The sequence below is a fragment of the Patella vulgata genome, chromosome 2 (assembly GCF_932274485.2).
Source record: "Patella vulgata chromosome 2, xgPatVulg1.2, whole genome shotgun sequence".
In the NCBI taxonomy this organism is placed as follows: Eukaryota; Metazoa; Mollusca; class Gastropoda; family Patellidae; genus Patella; species Patella vulgata.
This window is the reverse complement of record NC_065880.2, coordinates 59,235,523-59,244,776: the sequence shown is the minus strand read 5'-3', so window position 1 is coordinate 59,244,776 and position 9,254 is coordinate 59,235,523. Positions and strand designations below refer to the sequence as shown.

General features: G+C 32.8%; 1 long non-coding RNA gene across 1 annotated transcript; it reads left to right on the top strand.

Moving 5' to 3' along the window:
• Positions 1–1,117: 1,117 nt before the first annotated feature.
• LOC126811268 (uncharacterized) lies at positions 1,118–8,086 on the top strand. Its single transcript, XR_007675490.2, has 6 exons — positions 1,118–1,609; positions 2,043–2,202; positions 2,514–2,587; positions 3,221–3,386; positions 3,791–3,868; positions 4,644–8,086. It is a non-coding gene; the product is annotated as an uncharacterized LOC126811268 (long non-coding RNA).
• Positions 8,087–9,254: the final 1,168 nt, after the last annotated feature.

Below are 9,254 nucleotides of genomic sequence, written 5' to 3'. Positions count from 1 at the left end.
CGCTCTAGAGGTCCAAGTTAATATCCAATTGACTTTAAATTTATCCACAGTGTTTAAGGTCATGGGACGAAGAGGCCTATTGATTTTCAGCGATTTTCGATAATTACTACCAGAGTTATGACCCTTGATCATTTAAAAAAATCTTGTGGACGCTCTAGAGGTCCAAGTTAATATCCAATTGACTTTAAATTGATACACAATGTTTAAGGTCATGAGACGAAGAAGCCTATTGATTTTCAGCAATTTCCGATAATTACTGCCAGAGTTATGGCCCTTGATTACTTTGAACAATCTTTTGGACGCTCTACAGGTCAAAGTTAATATCCGATTGACTTTAAATTTATACACAGTGTTTGAGGCCATAAGATGAAGAATCGTATTGATTTCAGATAATTACTGCCAAAGTTATGGCCCTTTATCACTTTGAAAAATCTTGTGATCGATCTAGAGGCTAAAGTTATCCGATTGACTTCATATTTAATACACAGAGTTTAAGGTCTTGAGACGAACAATTATATTGATTTTCAATGAATCTTTATGACTTGAACAGCTAAATCCATGATGTTTCGCATACTAAACGTTAGCATGAGGGCAGAACTTTATAAAAACCAAACAAATTCTAATGGTTTTCTGATAATTACTTAATGAGTTGTTACTCTTAATCAGATTTTAATGTATTATAAATGTTTCATTACCGAAAAAAATAAAAATATGCGACAACGCTTGTTGACTGCCCGGACGATATAGCTGCTGTGGGCGTATGTTTCGTTGCCTGGCAACCTATCTTTTATTACATTGAGTAACCATACTGTATATATTTACTTTCACCTTGTCTGACTTTATGCGCATGAGCTTTATGTATTTATAAGAGCCCTGAATTTGATCCTGAATTATTGTTGACAAATGTTTCTACCATATTGTTCTTTAGGTTTCCTTGTTGAAATTGAATATTAATATTGTTTCACTGTTGTTTATTTCTTTTGATATTTTCAAGTTATATGAACATCAAGCAGAAGAAACTGATTTATTGTGCATTACAAAATTCATATATTATTGTCAAGCTTAGCATATAATAAGCTTGCTTTAATATGTTTTTTTTCAATGCACTTACTTACACCATCATGAAATTCAAACAGAGGTCATATTTACCTACCTGATTGTCAAAGAAATGGTTCTGTATAATTTTAAGTTATGTAACGGGTAAATGACGTGAGTGATATGCACGGATGAATTGCTTTAGACATTTTAATATTAATCAAATTTTTATCATAACAAAATAAACATTCCATACACATAGTCGTTATGGTAACTAACTATGATCTCCAAGTTGTTATTATTAATTTAATATTTATATAAAGAGACGGATTGATTATCAAATTTTTATATTCAGTCAAAATTTTACAAATGAAAATTCAAAGTTGGACACTTTTTTTTTTTTGCAGATGGAATCAAAGACATGAAAGCATGGTCTAATAATTGGAAAAGTCTTCCTGAAAACCAAAAAAGTACTTATTGTCAAAGAGCCAAACAAACTGTGCCAATTAAAACCCACCCAAAGTGTGAAAAAATGAGGATCTCTTCTGCTCTATTAAAACAGTTAGATGCTCTTGTAAGTTTTTATTATTGAAAACTTTTAATACTTTTAAACAATTAATCGTAGTAGTGAGCTTTGAAGATAAGGTAATCCAAAACATTCTGTTACTCTCTCTCTCTCTCTCTCTAAACAATTAATTGTAGTAGTGAGCTTTGAAGATAAGGTAATCCAAAACATTCTGTTACTCTCTCTCTCTCTCTCTCTCTCTCTTAAAGTGACATTTATTGCTAAATTTTAAAAATCTTGGATGCTTTAATCACATCTATACAATAAACAAAATGAGGATCTTATTATAGATACCGTAAACATTATTACTGAAATTTTTAATCATAAATCTTAACTCTTTCCAATATTAGCACAATTCAACAATTATTTCCAGAGTAATCACCATATTTAACAATGTGAATGTATGCTATTTTGAGTCCCACACTTGTTCTTTTTTTTTTAGCTTCAGAAAATATCAGACTGCGACATTGACATTGCTGCGGTTGGGTTTTCCAGTGATAAACTTTTTATCGCTGGAAATGGAAAAATGAAGGATTATTTTTCACAAGAATGTGTCCAAACATCAATAGTTAAACACTTCAGTTCTCAAACGTCCGGTCAAGGTAACTTAATAACATTATTTTTAGATTATTTCATACCTGAAGATGATTAAGGAGAATGAGTGGTACATTCTGCTAATAGGCTGTTACAGTAGTCTATTCTAGACAGTATAAGGGATGATGCTAATATTTTGGCAGATTCTGCAGTTAAATATTTTCTAATGTGAGTTTCCATTGATGATTCACGATCAAACCTTACTCCTAGGTTTCTCACACTTGTAGAAAAGAGAATTGAAGAATCATGTATTTTATTATGATTATAATCTGGTGATTAGATTTACAATTTTGTGAATGCACAGATAATTTTATTACAGAATCAAATGAATCAAATCAGGAGAACTCTCAGTTTTACAAGCGAGAGCAAGAGAGCACTTTAACAAGCTTTATGGTAACTTTATATTTTAACATTGATTTATATATTGTCATGTTATGATGATGTCTCTGGAAATGTTGTCATGTAGTTTGTATTTCTACAACCAGTGTAATTGATAGAAGAAGTAGCTTGTCATTTGAAAGTAAGCAGAGAGATTGTTAATTTTTATGGGCCCACGTTGAAATGTGGCTGTATATTGTTGTCTGTCTGTCATGAACACTCATCCCCAAAAAAGATATGGCAACCTTTATGGACTGATTGGACAACTTCGCACACATCTTTGAGTATCTTAATTAGAACTACATTTTATAGTATAATTTAGCCACGGTGGCTCAGTTAGTAAGGTGCTGACTCAGCAATCAGGAGATTCGTGGTTCGATCCCATCGTTTGGATGGGATGAAAAACAGAAGTCCTGTGTCAACCTTAGCATTAATATTTGGACTTGTCATTTGGTGACTCTCTGGTGTAGTCACAATGCAATCTCAAAATTTTAAATTTGATAGACAATCAATTTACAAGTTGTATGCCCACCAACAACCGATTGAGACTCCTTATTGACCCTTTAGTTTCATAAATAAGTTCAGAAAAATGTTTGTTTCTGACTTATTCACAGTTCAATTATTGTTTTTTTATTATTATCTTTAAAGCTAAAGCTACAAATTCAAATCGGAAATTCCCATATAAATCTGTACAGACTGGTAGAATATCTATAAAGGGACTACCCGTTCCATTACTTCCACTGGCACAACCATCCCATTGTGGAAGAGAGAAGCTTGCACTGATGTTATCAGTAGAAGAAATTATAGTTGATCAGTAAGTTATATTGCATGTGATATGGACAGTGTAACCTTACTCTTGGTTAAATAGAAATATTTTAAGCATGGTTTTGAAATATCACCATTTGAGGTCCATGCATCAAATCTGCAATTAGATCACAGAAGATGTAACACATGCGCTCGTTTGATCTTGAATTTTATCCAAACTCACTACTGCAAAAGGTTTTTGTTTGGCTTAAACAATGCTTAAATAATGCTTGGATGTCTCACAAGGACCTATATCAATTGACTATGCATATCACGTACATGTAATTTAGGTCCCATGAAAATCTATGTTTTTGTACGATAAATATTTTTTTGTGAAAAATACAATCTGTTTATAACATTTCTTTGATAATTTATACTATTTAACTTTAAATTTTGCTCTTTCTTTTTCTCTAGACCTGCACCCGAACAATCCGTGGGGGAACCATTCACCAATAAACAGATAACAGCAATACCAGCTATTAAAGTTGATCAGTAAGTTATATTGCTTATTGTAACCTTACTCATTGTTGTGGTTAAATAGAAATATTTAAAGCGTGGTTTTGAAAGATCCCCAACTATCTCTGACGTAATTGTATAGATTTTATAACAAAAAAAGCTAACTGGGCTAGGGGAGGGGGTGTCGTACGGTTACAGAGTTACATGATAGTGCACTTAACTCAGTTTATACTCAGGTGTAAGATAGCTTGGATGTCTCACAAGGAACTATATCAATTGACTATGCATATCATGTAAATCACATGAAAAGATATGTTTTTGGACGATAAATAGTTGTGTGTTTTTTTTAATTTAATCTGCAGCTGAAGGTTTTGACAATTAGTAGTTTATCAAAACGCGTGCAGCCATAAAACTAGTTTTCAATGAACAATATTGAATCAAATCCGCCATTTCCATTTTTCCTTTAATCTACAATTATCCAAAATACAAGATGTAAATAAATCTTAGTATCGATAAACAAGAATGGGAGACGTAGTATTGAAAAGAATATTAATGGTGAAAAATAGAGTCTGTTTATAACATTTCTTCAATACTTTATACTATTGAACTTTAAACATACATTATGCAAGAGCTAAGTCAAACCTTCAAAGGCTAATATCTTCACTTGCAATAGAGTAATTTGAATGAAATTTTCAAATTATTCATTTTACATTATCTATTTTCCAACTATTATAGCATAGCAAGAATGGCTAGCTCTTTATCTAAATCTTACATAATGTATCTTTAAATTTTGCTCTTTCTTTTTCTCTAGACCTGCTCCCGAAAACTCAGCTAATGAAATATGCACCAATGAACGGATAACATCAATTCCAGGAAACCAATCAATCACGAATGAACCAATGGCAGCAATTATTAATAGACAGTGGACAGCTGAACATCATAATGAACCACCAGTACCATCACTCGTAACTAAAACCCTAACACCCTCTATTTACATTGATCAGGATGGAAAAGTACAAATTGTAGTAAAGAAATCTTAACTTTATACCCGCCTTTATGTGCTATAATATATCAGTAATTAAGTCAGTCATTATCTGGTTGTATATCTCCATGTACAATAGCATAACATGTTAGTAATTAAGTCAGTTACATGTATAGTTGTATATCTCCATGTACAGTAGTATAATATGTCAGTAAGTAAATCAACTGTGATATAGTTGAATATTTCCATGTACAGTAGTATAACATGTCAGTAATTAAATCAGTTCTACTCTAGTTGTGTATCTCCATGTACAGTAGTATAACTCTCGGTGTCAACGCTAGCCTGCGATATTTATTGGATTAGGATCCGAATGGCTGCTCAACTTTCTATCATGATTTAATTATGAAATGGGTAATTTAGACTATGTTTTTTATCGTACCGACATCAGTAATGATGATCGAGGCTAGGCCGAAAATTCAATCGCTAAAATCTTGGTTCAAAATGGATCAATTCAAATGAAAGTTTCAGCAAATTGCATTTACGTCAGTGATGGGATTTTGCCCGTATATTCCGGACATGTTCGACGCTATTTTCTGAACTTCCAAAATTGTCCGACCAGGAATATGCCCAATCGGACATCAAGATATGGTAAATAATATTTAAAATTCCAAAATTAATATAGTGTACTGAGTGTATAACTACCACTCAACCCGATTATCGTTAATAATAGGCTGGATTGATTAGGTAATTAAGTGATTATCGTGTTATACCGTCTATACACCTAGCTTGATTAACTACTTAATCTACCATGATTGACTGGCTTAATCTACCATGATTGACTGGCTTAATCTTTTATCGGTCAATTCATCAATCTAATCATAAACAGATGTCATGGCTTCCCCTTTGTCGAGCTATTCATCAATCCAATAAGAGCGATTATAATTTTAATCACAGTATGTACCAACCGACAGCATGTATAAACTAGTCTTAGATGTCACATATCATTCGAGTACATGTATATAACACCCAAATCAATGGACAGTCATTTTGTTTACAATATCTTTTACGTCTTTTAAGGCTCCATATAGAAATTCTCATCCACAGTGGCACTTTCCCGCGATCTCGATTGCCGAACGAAAATCGCCTACAAGGCAGAGCTTACGATGAAGCTATGAGTCGCGTACGCCATACGCTGAAGGAAGCTTTTTATAAGTAGGTACGGATCGGCAAGCTTTCGTTCTATCGTATTACGAAAACACGTAATTTTATAGGAATATTACTGACATAAATTTGAAACGAAATGAAATGAAATGGGGTTTAACGTCCTACTGTTCTGCTCCTAACCTGGGCTAATGAAGACGGGCATACGCCATACAGTTTGCTATGAGGGGAATTTTGCTACGGCCTACTCTTGTATCGAATTCCAACTGCCAAGGGATCTTTTACGTGCATGCCAATATGTACACGGGACCTCGGTTTTCCGCCCCATCCGAACGACTAGACAGATGTCCTTGTCAGACATAAATTTGAACACCCCACGGGAATTAAATAGGAAAAATAACAAGGTGTTCCTATTTTTTTATTACGCGCGGTTTTGAATATTTTGTTGACATTTTATAAAGTAGAAAATGATTCTTATTCCGGAAGGTCTGCATTCATTTGCTGCCGTATTTTTATTATTATTATTATTTTTTATTATTATTTAATACATTTATATAGCGCATCTTTCACCAAAGTGTTCAGATGTGCTTAACAATAACAAAGTAAAATACAATTTATAATAAAAAGAAGTTCCTAAAAATTCAATTTATAATAAAAAAGAAGTTCCTAAATAAAAAAGTAAGAAGAGAAGGACAATGTAAAAATGACATAAATTTTTTTAAAACTACCCATAAAACAGTCAAATGTGTAAAATCAGTAAAAAGCCTGTTTGAATAAATGAGTTTTCAAGTGCGATTTGAATGTAATGATGGAAGGTGATTTCCGAATAAGATAAGGTAATTTATTCCAAATTAACGGTGCATAAAATGAAAAGGCCCTCTCGCCATAGGATGCTAGTCTGGCTCGAGGTTGTACTAACTGTAAATCGTCATTAGAGGATCTTGTGTTTCTCACCGAAGTGCGTATTTGTATCAATTCAGATAAGTATGGGGGTGCAAACCATTGAGACATTTGTATGTAATTAACAATATTTTAAAATCAATTCTGAATGATACAGGAAGCCAATGAAGGGTGTAAAGAATTGGAGTTATGTGCTCATGATAACCTACACCAGTAACCAGACGTGCTGCGGAATTTTGCAGTTTTTGTAGTTTTGAAATTAGCTTATCCGTATAAACAACAAAGACACGTAATGCCTACTATTGTGAATTTGATGCCGAAGCAGGAGTTATTTTGTAGGAATGTTACTGAGATAAATTTGATTACCGTACGGGAATTAAATATGAAAAATAGCGAGGTTCGCCTATTTTTATTACGTACGACATTTGAATACTTTATTGACAAGTGATTGACACGTTCAATTGCCGTTATCTAGTTTTTAGCTATTATAGTGAGAACTGCCAGCTCTTTATCTAATCCCATAATGTATCTTTAAGTCAGTTGTACTCTAGTTGAATATGTACAGTAGTATAAAATGGCAGTAATAAATTAGGGAGGTTGGATGGCCAAATGGTTAGCGTGTGCGCGCTGTGTCACAAGGTCTGTCATTAAGTCAACTGCCATGGTTTCAATTCTCCGGTTGTACGTGACAAGGAGTAGCATCGCCTTTCCAACCTCGTCGGTTTTCTCTGGGTCCTTCGGTTCCTCCCACTGCTAAAGACCCCTATGCGCAAGCGAATTATTGAAATGAAATGTTCTTTCTCGCTCAGTAATAAATTTAGTTATTATCTTGTAGTATATCACCATGTACAATAGTATAACATGTCAGTAATAAAGTCATCTTGATAATATGTAGTAATTAACTCAGTTATTATGTAGTGATATGTAAACCAGCATGTTATTGTTACTTCCAGCTGATCTTTTTTATTTCTGTGTAATAAACAGTGGCGTACATTTAGTGTATGAATTGGTTGAATTTGTGTAATAAAATATCTTTGTTTACTTATTTAAAAATGCAGATTTTACGTGTGTGTACAAGTCATTAACAAGATAATAAGAAAAACGAATTGGTAAATAATAAGGCGGGGGGGGGGGCACCTTCAGGTGCAAATTCTCCCTATACAGAGAATAGAGTGAACACTGGGGATCACATATTTGTTTGGATGGTAATATCTATTCGGCTTATAAATTAAATAAAACGAATTGGTGCAAATTCTCCCTGAAAGATAGTTTAAAAGGTCATAAGGGTATACTTAATTTCGACTAGTTTTGCACAAAGACAAAACGTCAGAGCAGAGCCATCAGATGTCCGAATGAACACGAAAATTATTCGATTATCCATGAAAGTATCATAACAAACTAAATATGTTAATTGCCAATATTTTAATAGGTTGTGCCAAAATTTCTTGAAACTAATTCATGTTTGTAGTAACGCCTCTTACGCATATATTATAGTCAAATGCATGAATTAAAGTGACATACCGTAAGAATTTTGACACCGACTACTGAACATTAGAAGGAACACTGGCGATGGCATATTTATTTGGGTACTAATATCTTTACCGCTTATTGAATCAAAATTTCAGTATGCAGGAAGTACACCCTTGGCAAAAATTCCTATAGAATACCAGTGTAGTTTTCTACAGAATTCTATAGAAAATCTATAGTTTTGTGTGGGGCGTGTCCCATTATAATTTGAGTACAGGATCTGGGGCCTATTTCACGAAATTTTAACTAAGATAAAATCCAAATTTTAGTAATTTGATTGGATAATATTAGGTTGATTTTAGTGCTTAGCCAATCAAAATTGAAGTATCTACTAAAATTTGGATTTTATCTTTAGTTAAAATTTCGTGAAACAGGGCCCTGCTATATTCATTAAAATCTTAACTAAAAGGATCACCCAACAGTCAGACTGTGTTCAAATAAACTTTGTCTTTATTTCATTGACTTATTTTAAGAATAATTTATTATCTGTTATTTTTGCTGTGAAGATCTATATACTGGCATTTTTCGGAGTGTCAACATGTATGACTATTTCATTCATAGTATATACACTACATTAAAATAATATTATTTTAAGATATTATTATTATTTTTTCGTGGTAAGCTTATTTTAGTTTGTCATTTGGTATCACAGTATATTAAGGAAAACTGCATCCAGGAAAATTCTGTTGGAAACTTTTACGTAATTCACACAAGTGCTTCACTAAATTCTATATTAAACTATAGTATGAATAAAAGACATCGCAAAATAATTATGAAATTTGTACATTGTAACTACATTGTTTTGTAGGAAACTATAGTTAAAATGGTTTAAGCACCGTATACATATAAATT